The sequence below is a fragment of the Myotis daubentonii genome, chromosome 3, assembly GCF_963259705.1.
Source record: "Myotis daubentonii chromosome 3, mMyoDau2.1, whole genome shotgun sequence".
Lineage (NCBI taxonomy): Eukaryota > Metazoa > Chordata > Mammalia > Chiroptera > Vespertilionidae > Myotis > Myotis daubentonii.
Window position 1 is genome coordinate 5,521,112 of NC_081842.1, and position 26,792 is coordinate 5,547,903.

General features: G+C 52.9%; 1 protein-coding gene and 1 pseudogene across 2 annotated transcripts in view; one reads left to right on the forward strand and one right to left on the reverse strand.

Annotated features, from left to right (window-relative positions):
• Positions 1–405: 405 nt before the first annotated feature.
• On the reverse strand, positions 406–4,999 carry LOC132231824 (tropomodulin-2-like; annotated as a pseudogene).
• Positions 4,924–26,792, forward strand: part of B3GALT5 (beta-1,3-galactosyltransferase 5) — a 39,650-nt gene continuing 17,781 nt past the window's right edge. Inside the window, exon 1 of one of the 2 annotated variants that reach the window (XM_059686488.1) lies at positions 4,924–5,189. The gene's annotated coding sequence lies outside the window, so the exon portion shown is untranslated. Of the gene's footprint in view, positions 5,190–21,006; positions 21,268–26,792 lie in introns of those variants that run through there. The other variant, XM_059686489.1, reaches the window with a different exon arrangement.

Below are 26,792 nucleotides of genomic sequence, written 5' to 3' on the forward strand. Positions count from 1 at the left end.
TGGGTCCATCACTCAGAAAGATGGTCAAGGACAGGCCCTGTGTGAAAGGAGGTAGCGTCTTGGGGCTGATCTTTACAGCATTTCGGTGCTAATTTTACAAGGACCAGAAAGCAGACTGGGAACTCACGTAGCTGTTACGTGTAGTTTTTAGTTTATTCCTCCCACCTTCTAAGCCTGTATGCACAGCTAGCCTGGGAGGAGGTGTCAGGGCGATTTTTTCAAGGAGTTAGGCCTGTCGCCCTCTCTGATCGCCGGCCATGCGGACAATGAAATGCACCACAAAGATTCAACCGCGCTCTATTTATTGCCTCTGCACCCTCAGAGCCCCGGCCCTGCGCCCACACCTCCTTTGGTGTCGTCTCTCCCCACCAGGATCCCACCGGCACCAGACCCTTTGTTCCTGTTTCAGAAGAAGAGTTTTTGTTCCTTTTTAAATGGCCGCCGGGGTGAAACTTCGCCTCTTGTGGAAATTGACTCTTGGTCTCCTTCAACTCACTTTTCACAAACCAGGTCATTACTCTCTGTGAGGGCAGCCGCCTCCTTGCTCGTGGCCCTAGCTTGGTAAACCGATATCCAAATTCAAGGATCCCCGAATTCTCCGGGAGCATCTGGGCAATGTCCGTCTCTACGGCTGTTCCAACTGCTGTCCCCGGCTGTCCATCTTGGTTTGGGTCAAGGTGTCATTTCCTCTTAGTGCCTCTACCGGGCCGGGATCCGAGTTCCTGTTAGAAAATGGGGTTCTATGTTTGGGCTTTCCTAGGTCTCGTTTCCTTTCACAGTATCTGCAACAGTGATTGCCCGGGGGCCTTGCTGCGGGCTGCGAGTTACATGCATGTGGGTCTCGAGAGCATCTGCCAGTTCCTCGAGGGTCGGAACTGGAGTGTCCTGCTGCGGAGATTGGCTTCTTGGAGGCTGGGATGGCGGCTTCCACCTCTGTGAGGTTGGGTGGTTGCTCAAACACAGGCTTGACCTTTCACCTTTGACCACATGTCTCCCAGGCCCTTGATATGGGCTGTTTCTTCACCAAACTTTAGATTGTTGAGCACATTGTGTAGAGCTCAGTGTCGGGGGCTCTGGCCAAAGTTTCTCCCGGATCTGGATCCCGGGTCACGCTTTCTCCTTCGCCGCTTCCTCTGGTGAAGCAGTTTCTCTCTCTCTTTTTTCTCCGGGGAAGGGCAGGGTCTTCCCTGTCTCCCTAGTCCAAAGCCCCCTTGTCCAGGGACATGAGGAGGGAGGCGCTCAGGGTCAGATGGGCTGGTGGCTGCTCCCTGTCTGCTGTTTTTGTTGGAATCCAGCTGGTGGCAGGGCATTCGAGGCGGGCGGGGGGATCTAGGTCATCAGGGACATTTCCCAAGTGTTTCAGTTCCTCTTCGGAGAGTTTGCCAAGAATTCCATCTTCATCAATGTCCGTGTATTTCTCCAACTTTTTTTTTTTTTTTTAATTAATCCCCACCGGAAGATATTTTTTCCATTGATTTTTAGAGAGAGTGGATGGGAGGAAGGGGGGAGAGAGACACACATCCATTGGTTGCCTCCCATATGAGAGATCAAACCTGCAACCCAGGTAGGTAGGTGCTCTTGACCAGGAATCAAACCTGAGACCCTTCAGTGCCCAGGCAGATGCTCTAACCGCTGAGCCACAACGGCCAGGGCTCCACACTTTTTGAAAAGGGAGTGCCATGGTTTCTTACATGCCTTTCTCATGGAGTGAACATTTAAGTGGGCCAGCTTCCTGGGACCTCAGAATACTGTGTGCGTGCCTACCCCAAAGGTGGCAGTGTGAGCCACCAGTCTGTCCCCAGGGAGCAGGGCCCTGAGGTAGCCGGGACAAGAGCAGGGGCAGCACCAGACTCTGCATCTGTTGAGCTGTGGCACTCCACTTCCTTAAATATTCGGGGCTTCTTCCCCCGTCCCCCACATTAGCTCATTTCATCTTTGCCCAAGAAGGCTCACATGCTAGCCACAGGAACTCAGGCAAGGCATTGTTCTCAAGCGATTGGACATGTGAGAATAAGGAAAAGAAGTCTGATTCATTCTGTCTGCGGTAGAGCCTGAGCATTGGGGAGTTTCAAAATTTCCAGACAGGGTTGACATCCCTTGAATTAGACGATCCTGACTCTTAAAATATCCGTGCATATTTTTGTAGATAAGTATATGTATATTTTTTTCCTGCCAGAGAAAGCTGGAGTCCCAGTGGCATCATCTCATCGATCTGTGGACGAAAGGGCTGCATGCTGACCTGACAAGCTCAGGTGAGGCCTGCATGGCAGCCTTGCAAACTCAGAGACCTAAAGTAACCACAAAGGATGGTCTGAAATTATGTGTGATTTTTTTCTCCCAATTTTTTTCCTCCAAACTTCCTATTATTTTAAAATAAAGTAAAATTTTAAAAAATGTGGCATGGTTTTAGATTTGATAAAAACTTTGCTTTTCTATAAAATATAACATTCCAAGACAACAGTTTCTTGGTAAGTAAAAATCCCTGTAAAATGACATAGAGAATATAAAATTTGTATACCTTTAGATTCAATTATAATTTCAGCATATAAAGAATAAATAATGTAAGATTTTAAAATGAGGCACATGGCTTCTTGCAAGGAGTGTATTCAGCATGGAAAATGATTCATAAACTCCCAATCTGTGAAAAGCAAATACCTAGAGCATCACTGGCAGACGCCCCCACGGGGATCCTGACTCTTGGCTGCCCAGTGTCCCTGACTACCCCCCTGCGAGTTTCCTGTTTTCTTGGCTCTGAATCTCTGCAAGTTCCTTTCTGAAGCAGATGCCTTAACAACCCATGTGACCCATCCCTTGCTCTTGATTGGAGCTCAGGCGCATGGTCTTTCCTGATTGGCTAATTCAAAGGGAGGGTTGGCTTTTGCTGTTTCAAGAGGGTGGCCCCCAGGGGAGCAGCAAGCCATGTGGCCAACATGGTGGCTACCAAGTCAGGCAGCCCAAAATGGCATCTGTCTACACAGTTCCTAAAAGATAGACAGCCAACATTATACTGCAAACAAACAGAAATCTCACCAGCTGTTTCTGGGGCTGAACCCTGAGAGGGAGAGCAAGAAGAGACCCCAAGATCAAGAGTTCTTCTTGCAATCTCTCTCACGCTTTCAATCCCACCACACACAACTAGGCTTCCCCAAAGCGGAACTCGCCTCCTTTTTAAACAAATTAAACAACAACAAAGAGGCACAAAAACATCAACACTCTTATACGGGCGCGCAGAACACACTAAAAGTTTACACCAGAGAATGTCCAGCATTAAAAACTACCAAAGCAGTGTCTTTTGTCCCTGGTTCGGGAACTGCCCCTCTCTAGAATTTCAGGATATTCCCAATGGACTATTCAAAAAACAAACAAACAAACAAACAAAAAATGGGCTGAGGTCTTTTCTGGTTGCCTCTACCTCCCTTTGTCTGGGGGAATCTTCTATGAAGATAAATCAGAGGCACGCTTCCTACGGGGAAAAACAGGGTGTAGACATTTATTAACTTCAGAATGGACAGTCTCTAAAATTTTTTATTAATTTCCATCTTATTGGAAGAAATTTTTTCTATGCTTTTCCTTAGAAGCTTCTAATTTCCAAATCAAGATATGCTTCCCATGTACTCATTCAGTTTAATTTCAGAGCCGGCATTTTCTAATTTTTGCATGCAAAATATTAACAAAGGTACCCCAAACAAACTGCATTTTGGTCAAAGTCCAAGGGGTGGTCCTGGGTGAATTTCTTTGGAATCCTGCCAACTACGCCAAGTAATGTTAACGTAAAAACCACTGAAACCTGTAAAGAATTTTTGTGAGTTTATTTGAGCCAAACTGAGGACATATGCCGGGAAGCAGAACCTCAAGGAATCGAGATAATGCTCCGGAGAATGGCGGGATTACATTTGTATTTATACATTTGCAATCAAAGAAGGGAAGTAGGAGGGTTACATGAAATTCATTGGTGATAGATTAAGGAGGTGGGATAAAGCAAAGTAGGGGAAACCCCCGGGATTGGATAAAAAGTAAAATGATAGACACATACTTAGGTGGGTGCAGGATCAATTAACATGATAATGAAGGAATTTGTGGTGTCTGTCCTGGTGCCCAGCACATTTGGTTGTGCCCCAGGGGCTCCAGAAAAAGGGAAGTTACAAGTTACCCAGACATTTCAAAGGGTATGTTACCATAGATGCAAAAAGACAGATAGACTCAGTTAAAGGTTGACCTTGTCAGTGACGTAACTGCCCACCATAACTGCTTTTAAGGTTTAATTTCAGACCATCCTTTGTGGTTACTTTAGGTCTCTGAGTTTGCAAGACAACCATGCCGGCCTCCCCCTGAGCTTGTCAGGTTAGCATGTGGCCCCTTTCCTCCGCAGATCTCACTACTCATCATGCCTCCTAGCTTCTCTGTGCCTCAGTTTCCTCAGCTGTGAAACGGGAATTGGAAGAGTACCTACTCCATTCGGTTCTCTAAGGATTAGACAGCCCCCATAACTCCCCCTTCGCTCATCTGACCTTGACTCATTGCTACACACAAACCCTTTGCTATGAAAAAGCCTCTTTCCTCAAAGGGGGAGGGTGTTCTTTCCAGAGGCATCAGGGCTTGGGGAGCACAGGGCCGCGCTGCCTCCCGAGCACAGAGAGAGTTAGAAAGTTAAGTCTGGAACCGCCCCTGGGAGGGCAGGGGGTGCGCTCCAAGAACCCGCGAAGCCCCAAGGGACATGGGCAAATTCCAACACCGCCAGCGCCTGGCGCTCAGGGAAGGATGCCCTTCCCCGGAGGCCACGGAGGGGAACTTGGCAGACGGTTCCTGCCGCCTCCCGGGCGCTCGGAGCCGGGTCCTGCTTCTCTGAGCCCCGCGCGGGGGGTGGGCGGTGGAGGGGATGGGGGCGTCCCCCCACCCTCGCCCGCCCCAGAGTTGCAGGGCGCAGCGTGTGGCCCTCCACCGTCCCCCGCCCCTCGCCGTCATCGCCAGCCTCCTCACCTATCGGATTCAGGGTGCACATTGCCCGCTGGGCCTCCCGCCAGGTGCTGCGCGGAGGTGTGAGCGGCGCAGGGCCGGGGCGCAGGCCGGGACCCAGCTCCTCCCCGGACCCCCCAGGCCGGGCTCCGCTGCCCCACCGAGGGGCTCTGAGCTTCCTGCGCCTGCAGCCGGCGGACCGCAGAGGGAGTGCGGGCGCACCGCGAGCGCTGGAGGTGCAGGGCGCGGGGCCGGGGTGGGCGCGGGCATCGGGGCCGGAGGAGGTGGGGGCGCAGGGCCGGCTCTGAGGGTGCGGAGAGCGGGGGCGCGGGGGACGCAGGAGGTGGGGGCGCGCGGGGACTCGGCTCTGAGGGTGCAGGGACTCGGGGGCGCAGGGGACGCAGGAGGTGGGGGCGCGGGGGACGCAGGAGGTGGGGGCGTGGGGGCACTCGGGGGCGCGCGGGGACTGGGGGGAGGTGGGGGACGCAGGAGGTGGGGGCGCGCGGGGACTGGGGGGAGGTGGGGGACGCAGGAGGTGGGGGCGCGCTCGCCAGAGGAGGTGCGGGCATGGGGGCGCAGGGCCTCAGGGGTGGAAGGCAGGAGATTTAGGGGCCGGAGTTGCTGGTGGTGGGGATAGGGGGACGCCGGGGTCTCTCGGAGGTGGTGACCCTGGGACTCTGGCGAGGGTGGGGGCTGGCGTTGGCCGGCCTTGTGCGTTTTTTGACTTGGGAGCACTTCCGAGGACGTGTACTGCAGGCTTGTGGCCCTTTTATTCTTTTTATATTAAGGAAAAGAAAATGGTGACAGGCCAGATTTCTTCAAACTTGATCTACCAGTGTATTCATTTTTTCGTGTGTGTGTGTGTGTGTGTGTGTGTGTGTGTGTGTGTATGTGAGAGTGTGTGAGACAGAGAGAGAGAGAGAACATTCCAGTTCTACTCTCAGCACATTTCAGTTATACAACACAGGGTTGTAAATTGGTCCCATGTCCGGCCCAGGATCCTCAGAACCTCTGCGTATTTTCCCAGCCTCAGCCCCCTCTCCTCTGTTTCTATGAGTTTGACCTTTTTTTTTTTTTAATATATATTTTATTGATTTTTTACAGAGAGGAAGGGAGAGAGATAGAGAGCCAGAAACATCGATGAGAGAGAAACATCGATCAGCTGCCTCCTGCACATCCCCCACTGGGGAAGTGCCCGCAACCCAGGCACATGCCCTTGACCGGAACCGAACCTGGGACCCTTCAGTCCGCAGGCTGACGCTCTATCCGCTGAGCCAAACTGGCTTTGGCAGACTTTTTTTTTTTTTTTTTAATAATTTATTATTCCACATGTAAGTGGCACCATGGAGTAATGGAGTACTTGTCTTTGTATGTGCGGCTCATTTCACTTAGCGCGATGCCCTCCTGTCCATCCACGTGTCGGCAGCTGGCAAGGTTTCCGTCTTTGTTAAAGACTGAATAATAGTTCGTTGTAGATATACACACCATTTTCTTGATCTGTTCATTCATCCACGGACACGTAGGTTGTTCCTACACCTTGGCTGTTAGGAGTAATGCTGCAACGAACATGGGGGAGTACAGAAATCTCTTTGAGATGTTTTTGTTTTCTTTGAATTATATGCCCAGGAGTGGGGTTGCCGGCTCCTATGGTAGTTCTGCTTTTAATTTCTGAGGAGCCTCTGTACTGTTTTCTGTAGTGGCTGGGCCAGTTTACATTCCCATCATCAGCCCACAAGAGCTCCCTTTCCTCCACATCCTCTCCACCTGTTATCTCTGGTCGTTTTGATAGTAGACATCCTGGCAGGTGTGCAGTGACACCTCATTGGGGATTTACTTGCATCTCCCTGGTCATTGGTGCTGCTGAGCACCTTTTCATATACCTGTTGGCCATTTGCGTGTGTTCTCTGGGAAAATGTCTACTCAGGTCCTTCCCTCATTTTTATTGGATTATTTATGTATTTTTTTAAAATTGATAAATTGATACTGAGGTAGTCATTTATGAAGTGTTACCTTATCACCCCACACAGGAATGGGAAATACCTGTAATACTATCCTGTATAACAAAACCCTAATATGCAAATTGACCAAACGGTGGAACAACAGGAGGAAGTTGTGTTACTCAGTGGCACAGTACAAACATGAGGTTAGGGAATTAACGTCTCACAACAATGAATAATCCAACCTGAAAACAACAGCTCCCCAGCACCTGCACTGACAGGTCCCTGCAGAGGGTGGGGGTTGTGGGGGCTGGCGGCGATGGTGAAGTAACATCTCTTCACTAAGGAGTGACAGGAGGCATTTGGCTTTGTGGAGAAGACCAGAGGGGAGACTCTTTGGGTCATAATTAAATGCAGTAAGGTGCCTTCAGATTTTTTAAAAATAGATTTTTTTTATTGTTGACTAGAGGCCCAGTGAACAACATTCATGCACTGCGCTGGGGTGGGGGGTGGGGTGGGGGAGGGTCCCTCAGCCCGGCCTGTGCCCTCTCACAGTCCAGGATGCCTTGGGTTAGGCCCACTCAGGGGGACACCCCCGAGGGGTCCTAGTGCTGCCACGGAGGTGGGAGAGGCTCCTGTGCTTTCCACCCATCAGCCTGACCACCAGGGGGCAGCTCCTGCATCGAGCATCTGCCCCCTGGTGGTCAGTGTGCATCATAGCAACTGGTCATTCCACTGTTTGCATATTAGGGTTTTATTATATAGGATATTACAGGTATCTCCCATTCCCCCTTCTCCTTTCTCCCCTCCTCCTAGCCCCTAGCCTTCAGATTTTGTAATAACCATTTTTGGCAATATCTATACCAGTGTTTGTTTTGTGTGTGTGTGTGTGTGTGTGTGTGTGTGTGTGTGTGTGTGAGAGAGAGAGAGAGAGAGAGAGAGAGAAATATGCCCCGTAAATATTGCATTTTTAATTTTTAAAATATATTTCTATTGATTTCAGAGAGGAAAGGAGAGGGAAAGAAATAGAAACATCAATGATGAGAGAGAATTATGGATTCGCTGCCTCCCGCACACCCCACACTGGGGATCAAGCCTGCAGCCTGGGCATGTGCGCTGCCTGACCAGGAATCAAACCGTGACCTCCCCATTCAGAGGTCTATCCTCAACCACGGAGCCATGCTGACCGGGCTAATTATTTTTTTTATCCTGTTTTGGTTTCACTGTTTTGTGTTTAGGTTTCGGACTTTTTGGCGATAAATATAGCTTCCAGTAATAGAAAACCCTTCTTAAACCTCCCGTTAATCAGATGTTGTGAAGTCATTTTTCACTCTTTATATTAGCATGACGGACTTTTAAAAAATCACCTTTTGTAAATATGAACATCACCTCCCATCTTCGCGTCTCCCTCATTTATTACTTCTGCCCTTGTTTCGTGAGAAGGAGGAGCAGCATTTAATGAGGATAGAGGTCTGGAGAGGGTCATATTCCAGTGAGAGCTGGGGGTGGGGAAGGCTGCTGTTTTATAGACTTACATTAGCGGGGAAACGCACGTTGATTCTGCCCATCCTTACAAGCAATAAACTGCTTCGATAGGTTATGTAGTCTGACACTTACCCTCCTTTTATGGCGTTTCTTCTGAAACAGGCACATGTAACAGGCAGATCGCTTCAAAGGGAGAGCACGGTACCTTCCCTTCGGTGAATAAGTCAGACAGGAAGACAAGTACTGGAAATCTTACTTATATGTGGAGATTAGCAAGACAAGACAAAACTGAACTCACAGACACAGAGATAGATTGGTGGTTGCCAGAGGCAGGGGTTGGGGGTGGGCAAAATGGGTGAAGGGGTCAAAAGGTACAAGCTTCCAGCTGTAAGGGACATCCCTCCTGGGGATGTAATACAGCCTGGTAAAAAAAATATGTGTCTTCCTTTTAAGGAATGACTGCATAGCAATTACAGTTTGCATTTAATATTTTTCAATTACAGTTGACAGTCAGTATTTTGCATTGCTTTCAGGTGTATAGCACAGTGGTTACACAATCGTATACTTCTGTTTTCAAGTCAGTTCCTCTTAATCAGGTCCTTTGTTAGGTAAGTTAAAAAATAATTAAACCCAGATACGTGCAGCGAGGACCTCAATGTGAGGTCCGTTGATAATTTAGCTCCTGGAAATGCAACGCGGCGTGTACAGATATTCCCTAAGCCATCGCCTCAGCAAATCGACAAGGACAGGATTTTCTTTGCAAAGGTTTTTCCAGACACTGGGAACCCTTTCTTTTGTAGGGTTTCTAGGTAGGTACTTTGACCAAACAAGGACCGCCATTCATTTCTGATTTTATGAGATTCTGTATCCCTGGCCACACGGGTGACAGTCCCCATCCTTTCCCGGGTCAGGCACTACGCAACTGCAGACTCGGGCCAGCTCAGTCCAATGCTGGCCGGGCTTGAGGGTTGCACACCTCCTTCCTGGGCATGGCGTTGGCCTCGGGCTGCGAGCCAGGCCCCCGTGTCGCAGGGGAACCCTTGGCCTCCCCAGGATGCTTGTTTGTCTATTGGACTGGGCTTCTGATCAAATTTCTACTTGATTTTCTGCCAGGACTGCATCTTGGTTTCATGGCCACCATGAAACACTGCTTGGTCCTTGTCAGCCTCTCTCCCCGCCTCCCCCTCCCCCGTTGCCTGGGGAGAAATGTCTGTTCAAGTCCTTTGCTCATTTAAAAAAATCAGGTTGTTTGGTTTTTTGTCATTGGTGAACCCCAGCTTGTTAACAGATAAGATGCTCTTACTATCATGAACGTTAGTTCTGGGAAAGACGTTGAGTGGCATTTCTTTTTCCGTTTCTCCTTTCCACCGTAGTCCTCCACTGGTCATAACTTGTTGATATCCTAGTTTGTCCTGTTCTCAGGCTTGACTGAACAGCCCCCTTTCTTCCCACCCCTTCCCACACCTTTTTTTTTTTATATGCAACAAATATTCACTGAGTACCTGCCTACTTGCTCCCAGTGGAACCCTGAGGAGCACCAGTCTCTGACCATGAGGAGCTCATAGTCTAGTCAAGGAGTCAGCCACAAGGAAGTAAAATGCAGAATCAGCACTGCAATGGACGTTATAGGTGCTAAGGGAGTCCAGGGAAGAGGGGAATGATCAGTTCTGGGGAAGACAAGATGAGGCCGGAACGTACATAGAGTAGTGGTGCCTGAGCAGGGTTCTGAGGGGTGCATAGGAGTTCTCCAGCAGCCACATCCCACGTTTTGGATCCTTGTCTCTTTAGCTGCTGTATGGAAAGTTTTATTGAAGCCAGCTGCCTTCGGTCGCCTTCTTTATCTTCCCAAAGGATTGTCATTTGCTCTCTAACTTGAGCCATAATCACTCCAATGAAGTTGCCTTTTGGAATTTGGAGAGTTTCTGGCTCCACAGTTTTCTGTAGGATGGACACTGATGATGACCCCCTCCGTTGGTTCCTGGGACACTTCTCTGTGACACTGAGTAATCACATGAAAAGGACTCAGTACAGTAGCTGGGACACAGGAAGTGTAGGTCTTAACCACTATTGGGACATTCTTCTGGTTTTTCTCTTATGTATCCAATTGATCCCTTTTCACCTCCATTTTTCCCCTTCCTGACTCTTGTTTTCTAAATTCTGTTCTTTGCTTGTCATTGTTCTGTTCCTAGATGTTGTCTCACTGTTGCCATTTCAGTGTCTCCGTTTATGCAGACAGATTCTAAAGAGCTCACCTCTGTACATGTTAGTGGGAGACTTTTCTTAAAGCACACAACTATGTTGTAAGGACACAGTTTTTGGACACGTTTGACCCTTCTCAAGTCACTCCACATCACCTGCCTCCTCACCAGATCCTGCCATGTCAATTCCACGTCAAATTTGGAAGAATTTGACCTTTCAGCAATTTTTGTAAGTGGCATGATTTTGAAGACGAAATCGTGTTACCTTGCAAAGTGGACATAATGGGACCAAGTCAAGTGATTGTATCCAGAGCATATGTCAGAGGGGATTGTAGGACCTTGTGAACCAAGCAAACTAACGTCATAGAAGTCTTAGGAATGAGCGACTATTGCCTGAGAGCTTACTGGTTCCTGGTACCACGAAGCACTTACTTGACTTTCACAAGAACTTTAGGAGGAAGTTAGTATTGTTTTCTCATTTTAAAAGGTTTTCATTCTTCTTGTCTTAAGAAGGTAAGTATACCTACAGTCGCATAACTAACAAGTGTCAGACTTAGGATCTGACCCAGTTCCCTTGGATTCCAAGCACTGGACTCTTAACACCTTGCTTATCTTCTCTATGTAGCATTTCCCATGGTCAGTTCTCATTTTATTTTTCTTCTGCCCACTTTCTGTATTTATTGGATATGTTAGAGCTTAGCCCATTTTAAAGAGAGGGTATGTGCATATTTATCATCAATATTTTGTTTTAATGTTTAAATAAATTTAATCCAGCATTTAATTTTATTATTCATATTTTCTATAATTTTTTTTTGCTTCCAAAATTCTTTGAGGGATTGTTTTCTTTCTTTTCTTTAATAATAAAAATACTTAAGACTATGGATTTGCCTCTAAAAGCAGCTTTGAACACATCCTGAAAAGTTATATCTAGTGTTTTCACCTGTTTTATAAGTAATCTGTTATTGCATATTTAATATCTCCTTTGACCTCAAACGTTTCTTTATTTCTAAGTGGTTGAGATTTTTTTATGCTCTTAATCAAAAGTAGTGTTAATTCCTAGTTTTATTGATATATTAGAGGCCCGGTGCACAAAAATTTGTGCACTCGGGGGCGGGGGGAGTCCCCTCAGCCCAGCCTGTGCCCATTTGCAGTCCAGGAACCCTTGGGGGATGTCCACCTGTCGACTTAGCCCCACCCCTGGGGGATCAGGCCTAAGCTTGCAGTCAGACATCCTTCTGGCAGCCAGGGAGCCCTTGAGGGATGTCTGACTAAAGGCTTAGGCCCCCAAGGGAGCTGTGATGAGGAAGCTGGGGTGACAGAGGAGCCACGCTGTACCACCCTGCCGTCTCGGGTTGGGTCGCACACGGGACGCCCGCCGCCCCGAGTCGCAGATAGCAGGCCCGGATGGCGGCAGGGCAGGCAGGATGGCGCTGTCCCGCCCTACCTGCAGTATGCAAATTAGCCACCGTCTTTGTTGGCGGTTAATTTGCATATCATGCTGATTAGCCAATGGGAGGCGTAGCAAAGGTATGGTCAATTACCATGTTTGTCTATTATTAGATAGGATGGCCAGGATGATGGCTTATTGTTTTCCTCTTAAGTCTGTGGACAGCTACATTGCTATTCAGAAGTGCATGCAGTTAGCATAATGGAAATGCTGCTTTAAAAACAAAATGATGAGGGTTTGAAAGTGGTGCTTAGAAGTCACTTATTTTTGTCTAACTTTGACTTCTTGCTTCTCCAATTGATATGTTTTGTTCTTTTTATTGGTAAAATATATTCTCAATAAAATTCTTAGGGCTTGACAACTTTAGTTTTTATAGGAAAACCAGAGGCCCGATGCATGAAATTCGTGCAAGGGGCTCAGCCCTCGCAGCCCCACCTGCCTCAGCCGGCCCTTGCAGCCCTGGCGTTGTCCGGAAGGTCGTCTGGATGGTTGTTCTGCTGTTCAGTCTAATTAGCATATTATCTCTTTATTATATAGGATGGCCCCAGCTTGTTCTGTAACAGCTGCACTCAAAGCCAGATACCAGCGAAAAAATTGTTAAGTGCAACAGTGGGACTCTCTAACAAACCCACCAGCGATTAACCATTTTAATGAGTTTTTAAGAAGTGTCATATTTTCACTGTGAATCATTTAACATTAAAATCTGTGGTTTTCCTGCCAAAGCTGTCTTTAGTGAAAGCTGTGTACTCTTAGTCAGATTTGAGTGAAGTGAATGGGGGTGAGCTGGAAGCAGATTGCGCAGTGAACCCGGACACTGGAGGGGGAATGTTCTGAGCACCTGTGTCTTGGTTCTGTTCATATTCCCTGATGTGCCGATCCTAGCCACGGGGAGTGTGTGAGTCAGGAGGGTCTGCAGAGATTTAGCCGCTTCTGAGAGTCACGTCTGCTATTGGCAGGCGTGTGAATGGGAAGTCTGCCTGGACAGCTGTGCTTTTTGTTCTTGTATATGCACTGTTTTCTGAACAAAGATCATCTTCCGTCTTTTTTTTTTTTGGTTAATCCTAACCCGAGGATATTTTTCCATTGATTTTTAGAGAGAGAGGGAGAGAGAGGGAGACAGAGAGAAATATTGATGTGAGAGAAACACATAGATTGGTGTCCTGACCAGGGCCCGGGCCAGGGAGGAGCCTGCAACCAAGGTATGTGTTCTTGACCAGAATCAAACCTGGGACCCTTTGGTCCTCAGGCCGACACTCCAGCACTGAGCCACACCGGGGCCCATCCTCTTAACGTACCTACGTCCTGGGACCAACAGGCAAACGCTGGGATCAGTACTCTGCATGTACCCATAATTCTCTGTCTTCTTCTCTGCATGGCTGTGTATTCCCCTTCCCACCAGAGCAGCCTGGCTTGCATTTCTGAACTCTCTCGACAGTGGCCCATGCTTTGCCTCTAATAACCCACTGGCCTCCTCAGTGTGAACAGTGGGCGGAACTCTTGATGTTTTGATATTGCTTCCTCTTCCATTGAAATAAGCTGGGCTCTGTTTCTGCTGAGACATAATTAAAGTCTTATGAAATGTACATAAAGCAAAAATACCAAGTGCACGGAAAAGTTTGCACAGCAGTTCCATCCCGAGGCGAAGGCGTGTGAAGCAAGTCTTTGTTTTCCTGTGGGACAATGTATTCCCTTGCACAGACCCTGCTTCAGCCTCTGGAGATGCGGGCATCTCTGATGGGCTGTTCAGGGCTTTCCTTTGGGCTTCTAGCTGCCAAATTCCTGTGCGTCGGGACCCTACAATGGTGAACAGCACAGAAAAATGCCCTGTCCTCCGGGGTTATTGACCAGTGGGAAAAGTGGACGGTAGTCTACTAGTAAGGTTTGTACAAAGAAAGAATAAACTCTGATCCCATTAATGGAATTGATAAAACACCACACAGTGGGTGCAACGAGTAGTAGATAAATGGCTGGACAGGGAGGGGTAGGCTAGAGCTAGCTGAGCAGAAGTGGGGCAGGTGGCAGGGGGTAGGGGGGAAGAGAAGGAGACGTGAGGGACAGGTGCACAGGAAGGAAAGACCAGGTCTGCTCTGGGAGCTGAGAGGGAACCAGTGTGGCCTGAGGGTGGAGGCAGGGGTGGTCAGCGGACACAGATAAGTCAGGGCATGAGCTGATTCGTGAGGAGTTCGGTGAATGGGTCAGTTGCCATTTAAAGACCAGCTGGACTTGTTTGTCAAGCAATGACATTTCAGGCCATAGAGCTAACATGCATAGCAGGCAACACCTTCAACCTGAACTTCCCATGGCCTCTTGTTTAGGGACCTTCATATAATTGAAATCTGAGCAGATCATAATTTCCAGAATGATCACACTCCCCTGTTTCAGTTATTCCTCTTCCTTCTCTGCTCTGGTCCTGGGGTTTGAATTCCGATTACTCTCACATTCTTCACGGAGGCCAGTCAAGCTGCCTGGGTTCTGTGGCTCTACTGTTCGTGCCACAGTGTCCAGAATAACCGGGGAGAAGATGTGCTTTGAGAGAAAGTGCTTGTGTTTGTTTTCAAGGTGTTTGATATGGGGCTAAGGAGTATGTCCTTCCTGCCCTGGCCAGTGCTGCTCAGTGGTCAGAACGTTGGCCCTTGCACTGAAGGGTCGTGGGCTCCCTTATCGGTCAAGGGCACGAACCTCGATTGCAGGTTTGATACCTGGGCCTGGTCGGGGCATACGTGCAGGAGGCAACCAATCGGGTGTGTCTTTCACATGGATGTTTCTCTCTCTCTCTCTCTCTCTCTCTCTCTCTCTCTCTCTCTCTCTCTCTCTTTCTCCCTCCACCCCTCGCATCTGAGGACAGTGGGAGGTAGGCTGTGGCAAGCCAGGAAAAGGGCTGTCGCTGGAACCCCGCCATGCCGGCAGCCTGGTCTCCCAGTTCCAGCCTCCAGAACTGTGAGAAGATACAGTCTGCTGTGCAGCTGCCTAGTCTGTGGCATTTTGTTATGGCCGCCGAGCTGCCTAAAATGTCCATCCCAGAAATGCCTCCCTAAAGCTCTCCCTTACTGATCCTGAGACCCGTGATGATTGGGCCCCATCTCCTCGGTCGCTTGGTTTGATTGGAGATGCCGTGTTCAAGGAAATCAGGGGGCCCCTCTGTTGAATCATGGGTAGGGGAGAGAGGCCCCATGGGACCCCAACTCATGTCTGCAAAGCCCAGAGAAGGCTGTGGACCCCCTGACGTCTTCAGAAAAGGTCAGACTCCTCCTGTGTCTTCGAGGCCATGCTACGCCTACCTTGCCTGGTCTCCATCCCCACCTCCAAGCTCTCCCTCTGCACAGTCCCCTGTTTCTGGAACCCACTAGCCCACCCGGACCTCCCTAGAACAGCTCTCTTTTTTAAAATATATTTTTATTGACTTCAGAGAGGAAGGAGAGGGAGAGAGAAAAACATTAATGATGAGAGATAATCATTGACTAGCTGCCTCTTGCATGTCCCACACTGGGGATCAAGCCTGCAACCTGGGCATGTGCCCTGACCAGGAATCGAACTTTGACCTCCTGGTTCGTTGGTCAATGCTCAGCCACCGACCCATGCTGGCCGGGCTAGAGCAGCTCTCCGGAGCATCCCAGATGGGACCGCCGTTCTCGCCTCTGTCAAAGAAAGCCCAGCTGGACAGGGGAGAAAGGGCAAGACAGATTTTGTTCAGAAACGATTGCAATAGGGGAAGCAAGACCTCAGTATAGAGCTGGCTCAACGCAGAACACAGCAGGAGGGCAGGCTCCATGGTCGGGGCAGGCGGGTGAGGGGGGCAGTGACTCGTAGGGCAGGGTTCTGAGCTGACTCGGCAGGATTCTTGCAGAGGGCCGCCGGCCAGGCTGCCAGACACCAGGCCGGGGAGGGCATTTGATCAGATACTGCAGATGGGGAGTCTGGCTAGACCCACTCCGCAGGATAATGCTAACATTGGGCCACGAGTAATGGACACGCAAGTCAAAGGCGAGGAGGGGTTCAGAGGGGCCTGACCAGAGTTTGCTCGGGGAGAGGCTGCCAGGTTCACACTCCTCCTTGCTGTGTCAGCGTGGTCACTGCTCCGCTTGTCCTGTGGGCCGTGACCCCTCAAAGGCTCGTCTTCCTCACCGGTGAACCCCAAGCCCCGGCCCCTCGGCACCGAGATGGGGTTCTCTGGGGCTGGGATGAGGGCGCCCTGCCTGTTCTCTGACTACAGCTACCCTGGAAGCTCTTCCAACAGCAGGTGTCCTTGTCCCAGCGGGTCAGCCTCACGAGACTCGGGGATGCCCTGGGGCCATGCTGAGGGCACTGCCTGATACCATTCCCTAAGCCACAGCCAGTTCTGTTCTCGGCTCTTGGCTGAGCTGATGAGGTGACGTGAAAGGCAGAGGAGGAAGCCATCCTTCCCGGGCTGAGACACTTAATTCCCTTCTCACCCGAGAGGAGTCTCCAGGCGCCCTCTCCACCCGCGGCGTCCAGGGCAGCCCGAGTGCCTGGCCATCGCCAAAGGCTGCTCCTGCTGGGCCCTGGGAGCCACCCAGGGAGCCCCGGAGACAGTAGGACACTTCTCAGATGGGAGAGGGGCTAGGGGAGAGTGGGAAGTTTATTTTAAGTAGGAAAATTTTAAAAAGCTGTCAGCACTACCACCATTTCCCCCCATCAAATTAAAAACATATATTGTACCCAAAAGTGGTAAAATCATGCAGCTCACATGTCCCACTCTACTCCACCCCAACCCCGACTCCCAGTCCTCGCTCAGCCTTGGGCCGTCAGAAGGGCAGCGCAGATAAAAGTCACCACCGCCACCCACCTCAGGGTGACTGAAACGTGGGGGTGACCTCGGCCACGGCCTCGATGTCCACCGCTGTCTTCCCGCCCCTGGAATCGCTGCCGGTTTTGGAGTGTGAGCATCGGGTGAGGGGCCTGGAGAAGATGCCCAATACCAGGGCAGAGGAGTAACCCGGGTCTGACACCTTGGATGGGAAACAGTCTTACTTGGGAGCCTGTAACTGAGGTTTCCCACCTCTGCCATCACGACTGTGGGCACGTTTCCCGGGCTGCAGGGCGCCACCCACTGCGGGGCTTAGGCACCAGGTTTTCATTGCCTCACAGTCTGGAGGGTGGAGGTCCGAGACCAAGGTGTGGGCAGGGCTGGTTCCTCCAGAGGCTGTGAGGGAGCCTCTGTCCCATCCTCTCCCCCAGCTTCGGTGGTTGCTGGCCATCTTGGGGTTCCTTGGCTTGTGGGGGCATCGCCCCTATCTCAGCCTTCATCGTCACATGATGCTCTCCCCATCCGTGTCCAAATGTCCCCTTTTAATTAGGACACCAGTCATACCTAGATTAGGGCCACCCTCCTGACCTCCGTGTGACTTGGTCAATTTCTGATCTCCATATAAAGGTCTCATGTGGAGGTCCTGGGGTTCAGGGCTCCAACATATGAGCTCACGGGGGACACAGTCAGCCCATAACAGGCATGGGCCCACAAAGTAGTGGAAGAAGTCACCGGCATTTCACATCACAATAGTTGGGGGCGATTCTAAATGCGGACACAGCTCTTCTGCCTTCAAAACGCAGTAGAGACTAGACGTGGAGCTGGAGCTCATGGTTGGATACATGGGTACAGAAGTGCACTCCATCACAGAACATTCCCCCGGCGGACTTTGAAAACAACTTGATAGCTTTATGTCAGCGTAGTTGATTTTCTTTGTAATCCTATGTGTTTTGTTTTATGAACTGTGTTAAAAAGATCCATGATATAGCCCGGCCGGCATGGCTCATTGGTTGAGCATTGACTCATGTTCCAGGAGGTCACAGTTCGATTCCTGGTCAGGGCACATGCCCAGGTTACAGGCTTGATCTCCAGTAGGTGGGTGTGGGAAGCAGCTGATGCTCTCTCATCATTGATGTTCCTATCTCTCGCTCTCTCTTCCTTCCTCCTTGAAATCAATAAAAATATATTTAAAAATAATATCTATGATATAAAAATGTCTGTGTAGGGTTGGTGGTTCCTTAACTGCCTTTGAGGAGAAGTTACTTCCCCAGAAAACTGTAGGGGGGCCCGTCCTGTTCCTCTCGCTGCCTCTCCAAGAGGTCACGCACTGTTCTTCTCTGGTGGCCCCGGTCTGTGTTCCCTCTCCAGGTGCCCTTGGGCTCTCTGCAGGTGTGGCCTGGGTGTGAGCCACCAGCCAGGAAGAGGCTCTTGGGGCAACTTACCACGCTTCCTGCTCTCCTTGGGGTTCAGGTCACCCTGTGGACAGTGCACCCCGCTTGTCTGTGCCTGGAACCATGTGGGCAGAATGCTCTAGCAAGGTGGGACTTGAAGGGGAGAACCGAGTTCACATCACTGAGTGCCACCCATCCTACTAACAGGGCACAGTCTGGTAAGAAGTCAGACAGTAATTTTGTTGTTGTTAATCCTCACCCGAGGATACTTTCCCCTTGATTTTTAGAGAGATTTGAAGGGAGAGGGAGAGGCCGAGAGAAATATTGATGTGAGAGAGACACATTGATTGGTTGCCTCCTGCACGCACTCCGACCAAGGCTGGGGAACCTGCAACCAAGGTACGTGTCCTTGACCACAATTGAACCTGGGAACCTTCAGTGCGTGGGTCGATGCTCTATTCACAGAGCCAAACCGGCTAGGGCCAGACCGAGTAGTTACTGCCCGGCATCCGGTGCCTTCCAGCCCCCCTGTGAGGGAGGTGTGAATACCCAGTAGGAGATGAGGACACAGGTCCGGAGTGTTTGTGTACCTGGTGCCAAATCACACCACGACTGCCACCGAGCTGCCTGTGTCTTTCAATGTCATTGACCCCACTCAGCCCCTTTATAAAGTAAGACCTGGACACAGAACAGGTCTGGTCTGTGCTGTGATACATGGGCTCATGAAATGCATTGTGGGGAAAAAATCATCAAATGTGTACTCACACAAGTTGGGGCAATTCTACAGAAATATCACTTTTTTAGAGGTTTATTTTTTTATTTTTTTACATTTATTTTTATTGATTTCAGAGAGGAAGGGAGAGGGAGAGAGAGATAGAAACATCAATGATGAGAGAATCATTGATCGGCTGCCTCTTGCACATCCCCTACTGGGGATCAAGCCCACAACCCAGGCATGTGCCCTTGGCTGGAATCGAACCTGGGACCCTTCAGTTCGCAGGTCGACGCTCTAGCCACTGAGCCAAACCAGCTAGGGCTAGAGGTTTACTTTTAATTAAAATATTTTTTAAAAAATATCAGTGTGGTATAACTTACAGCAGAATGTACAGATCTTAGCTATATGGCTCAATAAATGCTAACATATGTCTACACCCACATGTAACATGTGACTACCACCCAGATCAAGAATCGAATATATCCAGCTCTCCACAAGGGTCCTTGCGCTCTTTCCTGGTTAATCCCCCACCAAAGGTCCCGGCTCTTCTGACGCCCGTCATCATTGATACTCTTTGCCTGGTTTTCAACTTCACTTAAGTGGCATTTTCCAGTACGGACTCCTTCGCGTCTGGCTCTTTTCACTCAACACATGTCTGTCAGAGGGATATGTGGTGGTAGGCCAACAGTTTTTGTTTTGTTGTTTTTATGGCTCTGGAACATTTCATTGGTCCATTCTGCTGTCGATGGAAATTTCTGGTTTATATTGGTGCAATTTCTCAATCGATTGCCTTTTAGCTCCGAATTCACTTTCTGACTACTCCGTGAAAATGGCTCTAGGCCCATAGGGACTTCTCTTCTGTCGGTGGGCCGTGCTGTGCCCTTGACAAGGAGGTCTGGACCTCGGCCCTGGCGAGGGTGCTTTCTCTGGGGCTTGAGCATTCATCCTCAGGGCGAGGGGCCGTGGCTTCCCCTCAGATCCGCCATTCCTGTATTTCGGGTTCTCTTTACTTCTGACTGCTAATCTCTTGCCCCCGAATCTCTTATTAAAGTGAATGATTCTTTATATTAAACGTTCCCTATTCAAATGACTGTGTGGTTTCTCTCTCCTGGTTGGACCAAAGCTGATACCATAGGTTGTCATTATTGTGAACAATGTGCTCTGAGCATTCTCCGTGAGCCTTGGTGGATGTAAGTGATCTCTTCGGTTGGGTTTGTGCCCAGGGGTGGTGTGCTGGCCACGTCTTTGGCTTTTTAGCTCTTGGGCAGGAGGGCTCTGAACCCTTTCCTAGTCTCCAGGGCCTTTAACCTTAGGTCAGCGGTCCTGCCCATCGGGCCTGGCGAGGGACCCGCCACATGACAGGGAGGAGGTTGGGACACTGACTTTCAGGTTCCTTTGGTCGGCGGTTGACCAGGTTATCTCTGGCCAGAGACAGCGCTCTGCGCCCCAGTTCTCATCTTGCTTTAGGAATGAATTCAAACAAGAGACAACAAATAACAGCAAAAGCCGGCGAGGATTTGCTTGTAGGAAAGCAACGCACTCAGGGAGGTCCTGAGCGGGCAGCTCAGCTGGCTGAGACTGAACTGAGTGCCCCGATATTTGGGAGTTTAGAGGATTTACACCCCTAGGTGGGAAGGACCCCCGGCAAGGAGCTAGTCGCCCCTCCCTCATGTCTCAAAAAATGTATCTTTAGGCTCCAGGGCTCCTTCATCTAGATGCGAGGCCACCATCTAGCTCAGTGGTCGGCAAACTCATTAGTCAACAGAGCCAAAAATCAACAGGACAACGATTGAAATTTCTTTTGAGAGCCACATTTTTTAAACTTAAACTATATAGGTAGGTACATTGTTATTACCTTAATTAGGGTACTCCTAAGGCTTAGGAAGAGCCACACTCAAGGGGCCAAAGAGCCGCATGTATTTCATGAGCCGCAGTTTGCCGACCACGGATCTAGACCAAACCCTGGAGGGCCCTGAACCTTCCAGCTCACATAGGGGCCTGCCTCCTCCCTTGTTTACTTGTAGTTTGTCATGTCTCACCGTTATTTCCTCCAAGCCCAGCTGCCTCTCCCAGCACATATCTTTCACCTGCCTTCTCCAACTCCAACACTGTGAGGGCCCTTGCTTTGTGCAATTATTTGTTTCACCGCAATTCAGACGTGCCCCATGTCTAACCAGTGCACAGCCTCTGGGGCGCCAGGAGGGGCACACCCATGGTCCTGGGGCAATCCAGCCCAGAAGGGCCCCGTGAACCCAGCCTGGAGCCGAAGCCGCAGCTGTGATGCCTGCAGAGGAGCTCACGGAGGGTGGGAGGCGGAGGAGAAGGGAGGAAGCACCTGCCACCTTCTGACTTGCCATCATCTATAATTCATGCACAGTGGGTATCTACTCCAGTTCCGAGGCGCTGTGCCTGCATCTGTAATGCTCACAGGTTAGAAGAGCAAAGCCTGGCATGCAGTGTTTGCTCAGTAAACTGCTGCTCCTTACTGCCCGGCCGGCTGGGCCACACAGCCTGGGCCACACAACCTGTCCTCACAGCCTGTCCTCACAGCCTGGGCCTCACAGCCTGAACCTCACAGCCTGTCCTCACAGCCTGTCCTCACAGCCTGGGCCTCACAGCCTGTCCACACAGCCTGTCCTCACAGCCTGGCCTCACAGCCTGTCCTCACAGCCTGTCCTCACAGCCTGGGCCTCACAGCCTGTCCTCACAGCCTGTCCTCACAGCCTGGGCCTCACAGCCTGTCCTCACAGCCTGGGCCTCACAGCCGGGGCTCACAGCCTGTCCTCACAGCCTGGGCCACACAACCTGGGCCTCACAGCCTGTCCTCACAGCCTGTCCTCACAGCCTGGGCCACACAACCTGGGCCTCACAGCCTGTCCTCACAGCCTGTCCTCACATCCTGTCCTCACAGCCTGGCCTCACAGCCTGTCCTCACAGCCTGGCCTCACAGCCTGTCCTCACAGCCTATCCTCACAGCCTGTCCACACAGCCTGTCCTCACGGCATGTCCTCACAGCCTGGGCCTCACAGCCTGTCCTCACAGCCTGGGCCTCAGAGCCTGTCCTCACAGCCTGTCCTCACAGCCTGGGCCTCACAGCCTGGGCCTCACAGCCTGTCCTCACAGCCTGGGCCTCACAGCCTGTCCTCACAGCCTGTCCTCACAGCCTGGGCCTCACAGCCTGTCCTCACGGCCTGTCCTCACGGCCTGTCCTCACAGCCTGTCCTCACAGCCTGTCCTCACAGCCTGTCCACACAGCCTGTCCTCACGGCCTGTCCTCACAGCCGTTCCTCACAGCCTGTCCTCACAGCCTGGGCCTCACAGCCTGTCCTCACAGCCTGTCCTCACAGCCTGGGCCTCACAGCCTGTCCATACAGCCTGTCCTCACAGCCTGTCCACACAGCCTGTCCTCACAGCCTGGGCCTCACAGCCTGGGCCTCACAGCCTGTCCTCACAGCCTGTCCTCACAGCCTGGGCCTCACAGCCTGTCCTCACAGCCTGTCCTCACAGCCTGGGCCTCACAGCCTGGGCCTCACAGCCTGTCCACACAGCCTGTCCTCACGGCATGTCCTCACAGCCTGGGCCTCACAGCCTGTCCTCACAGCCTGGGCCTCACAGCCTGTCCTCACAGCCTGTCCTCACAGCCTGTCCTCACAGCCTGGGCCTCACAGCCTGTCCTCACAGCCTGTCCACACAGCCTGTCCTCACAGCCTGTCCTCACGGCCTGTCCACACAGCCTGTCCTCACAGCCTGTCCTCACAGCCTGGGCCTCACAGCCTGTCCTCACAGCCTGTCCACACAGCCTGTCCTCACAGCCTGTCCTCACGGCCTGTCCACACAGCCTGTCCTCACGGCCTGTCCTCACAGCCTGTCCTCACGGCCTGTCCTCACAGCCGTTCCTCACAGCCTGTCCTCACAGCCTGGGCCTCACAGCCTGTCCTCACAGCCTGGGCCTCACAGCCTGGGCCTCACAACCTGTCCTTACAGCCTGTCCTCACAGCCTGTCCTCACAGCCTGGGCCTCACAGCCTGTCCTCACAGCCTGGGCCTCACAGCCTGGGCCTCACAGCCTGTCCTCACAGCCTGAGCCTCACAGCCTGGGCCTCCCACCCTGGGCCTCACAACCTGTCCTCACAGCCTGTCCTCACAGCCTGGGCCTCACAGCCTGTCCTCACAGCCTGGGCCTCCCAGCCTGGGCCTCACAACCTGTCCTCACAGCCTGTCCTCACAGCCTGGCCTCACAGCCTGGGCCTCACAGCCTGTCCTCACAGCCTGTCCCTCACACAGCCTGTCCTCACAGCCTGTCCTCACAGCCTGGGCCTCACAGCCTGGGCCTCACAGCCTGTCCCTCACACAGCCTGTCCCTCACACAGCCTGTCCCTCACACAGCCTGTCCTCACAGCCTGTCCTCACAGCCTGTCCTCACAGCCTGGGCCTCACAACCTGTCCTCACAGCCTGGGCCTCCCAGCCTGGGCCTCACAACCTGTCCTCACAGCCTGTCCTCACAGCCTGGCCTCACAGCCTGGGCCTCACAGCCTATCCTCACAGCCTGTCCCTCACACAGCCTGTCCTCACAGCCTGGGCCTCACAGCCTGTCCTCACAGCCTGTCCCTCACAGCCTGTCCTCACAACCTGTTCTCACAGCCTGTCCTCACAGCCTGGGCCTCACAGCCTGGGCCTCACAACCTGGGCCTCACAGCCTGTCCTCACAGCCTGTCCTCACAGCCTGGGCCTCACAGCCTGTCCTCACAACCTGTCCTCACAGCCTGTCCTCACAGCCTGGGCCTCACAGCCTGGCCTCACAGCCTGTCCTCACAGCCTGTCCCTCACACAGCCTGTCCTCACAGCCTGTCCCTCACAGCCTGTCCTCACAGCCTGTCCTCACAGCCTGGGCCTCACAGCCTGGCCTCACAGCCTGGGCCTCACAGCCTGTCCTCACAGCCTGTCCCTCACACAGCCTGTCCTCACAGCCTGTCCCTCACAGCCTGTCCTCACAGCCTGTCCTCACAGCCTGGGCCTCACAGCCTGGGCCTCACAACCTGGGCCTCACAGCCTGTCCTCACAGCCTGTCCTCACAGCCTGGGCCTCACAGCCTGTCCTCACAACCTGTCCTCACAGCCTGTCCTCACAGCCTGTCCTCACAGCCTGGGCCTCACAGCCTGGGCCTCACAACCTGTCCTCACAGCCTGTCCTCACAGCCTGGGCCTCACAGCCTGGGCCTCACAACCTGTCCTCACAGCCTGTCCTCACAGCCTGGGCCACACAACCTCGGCCTCACAGCCTGTCCTCACAGCCTGGGCCTCACAGCCTGGGCCTCACAACCTGTCCTCACAGCCTGTCCTCACAGCCTGGGCCTCACAGCCTGGGCCTCACAACCTGTCCTACAGCCTGTCCTCACAGCCTGGACCACACAACCTGGGCCTCACAGCCTGGGCCTCACAGCCTGTCCTCACAGCCTGTCCTCACAGCCTGGGCCACACAACCTGTCCTCACAGCCTGTCCTCACAGCCTGTCCTCACAGCCTGGGCCACACAACCTGGGCCTCACAGCCTGGGCCTCACAGCCTGGGCCTCACAGCCTGGGCCTCACAACCTGTCCTCACAGCCTGTCCTCACAGCCTGGGCCACACAACCTGGGCCTCACAGCCTGTCCTCACAGCCTGGGCCACACAACCTCGGCCTCACAGCCTGTCCTCACAGCCTGGGCCTCACAGCCTGTCCTCACAGCCTGGGCCTCCCAGCCTGGGCCTCACAACCTGTCCTCACAGCCTGTCCTCACAGCCTGTCCTCACAGCCTGGCCTCACAGCCTGGGCCTCACAGCCTGTCCTCACAGCCTGTCCCTCACACAGCCTGTCCTCACAGCCTGTCCTCACAGCCTGGGCCTCACAGCCTGGGCCTCACAGCCTGTCCCTCACACAGCCTGTCCCTCACACAGCCTGTCCCTCACACAGCCTGTCCTCACAGCCTGTCCTCACAGCCTGTCCTCACAGCCTGGGCCTCACAACCTGTCCTCACAGCCTGGGCCTCCCAGCCTGGGCCTCACAACCTGTCCTCACAGCCTGTCCTCACAGCCTGGCCTCACAGCCTGGGCCTCACAGCCTATCCTCACAGCCTGTCCCTCACACAGCCTGTCCTCACAGCCTGGGCCTCACAGCCTGTCCTCACAGCCTGTCCCTCACAGCCTGTCCTCACAACCTGTTCTCACAGCCTGTCCTCACAGCCTGGGCCTCACAGCCTGGGCCTCACAACCTGGGCCTCACAGCCTGTCCTCACAGCCTGTCCTCACAGCCTGTCCTCACAGCCTGGGCCTCACAGCCTGTCCTCACAACCTGTCCTCACAGCCTGTCCTCACAGCCTGGGCCTCACAGCCTGGCCTCACAGCCTGGGCCTCACAGCCTGTCCTCACAGCCTGTCCCTCACACAGCCTGTCCTCACAGCCTGTCCCTCACAGCCTGTCCTCACAGCCTGTCCTCACAGCCTGGGCCTCACAGCCTGGCCTCACAGCCTGGGCCTCACAGCCTGTCCTCACAGCCTGTCCCTCACACAGCCTGTCCTCACAGCCTGTCCCTCACAGCCTGTCCTCACAGCCTGTCCTCACAGCCTGGGCCTCACAGCCTGGGCCTCACAACCTGGGCCTCACAGCCTGTCCTCACAGCCTGTCCTCACAGCCTGGGCCTCACAGCCTGTCCTCACAACCTGTCCTCACAGCCTGTCCTCACAGCCTGTCCTCACAGCCTGGGCCTCACAACCTGTCCTCACAGCCTGTCCTCACAGCCTGGGCCTCACAGCCTGTCCTCACGGCCTGTCCTCACAGCCTGTCCTCACAGCCTGGGCCACACAACCTCGGCCTCACAGCCTGTCCTCACAGCCTGGGCCTCACAGCCTGGGCCTCACAACCTGTCCTCACAGCCTGTCCTCACAGCCTGGGCCTCACAGCCTGGGCCTCACAACCTGTCCTCACAGCCTGTCCTCACAGCCTGGGCCACACAACCTGGGCCTCACAGCCTGGGCCACACAACCTGGGCCTCACAGCCTGGGCCTCACAGCCTGTCCTCACAGCCTGTCCTCACAGCCTGGGCCACACAACCTGTCCTCACAGCCTGTCCTCACAGCCTGTCCTCACAGCCTGGGCCACACAACCTGGGCCTCACAGCCTGGGCCTCACAGCCTGGGCCTCACAGCCTGGGCCTCAAAACCTGTCCTCACAGCCTGTCCTCACAGCCTGTCCTCACAGCCTGGGCCACACAACCTGGGCCTCACAGCCTGGGCCTCACAGCCTGTCCTCACAGCCTGTCCTCACAGCCTGTCCTCACAGCCTGGGCCACACAACCTGGGCCTCACAGCCTGGGCCTCACAGCCTGGGCCTCACAACCTGTCCTCACAGCCTGTCCTCACAACCTGTCCTCACAGCCTGTCCTCACAGCCTGTCCTCACAGCCTGTGCCTCACAGCCTGTCCTCACAGCCTATCCTCACAGCCTGTCCTCACAGCCTGTCCTCAGAGCCAGGGCCACACAACCTGTCCTCACAGCCTGTCCTCACAGCCTGGGCCTCACAGCCTGTCCTCACAGCCTGTCCTCACAGCCTGGGCCTCACAGCCTGTGCCTCACAGCCTGTCCTCACAGCCTATCCTCACAGCCTGTCCTCACAGCCTGTCCTCAGAGCCAGGGCCACACAGCCTGTCCTCACAGCCTGTCCTCACAGCCTGGGCCTCACAGCCTGTCCTCACAGCCTGTCCTCACAGCCTGGGCCTCACAGCCTGTCCTCACAGCCTGTCCTCACAGCCTGTCCTCAGAGCCAGGGCCACACAACCTGTCCTCACAGCCTGTCCTCACAGCCTGGGCCTCACAGCCTGTCCTCACAGCCTGTCCTCACAGCCTGGGCCTCACAGCCTGTGCCTCACAGC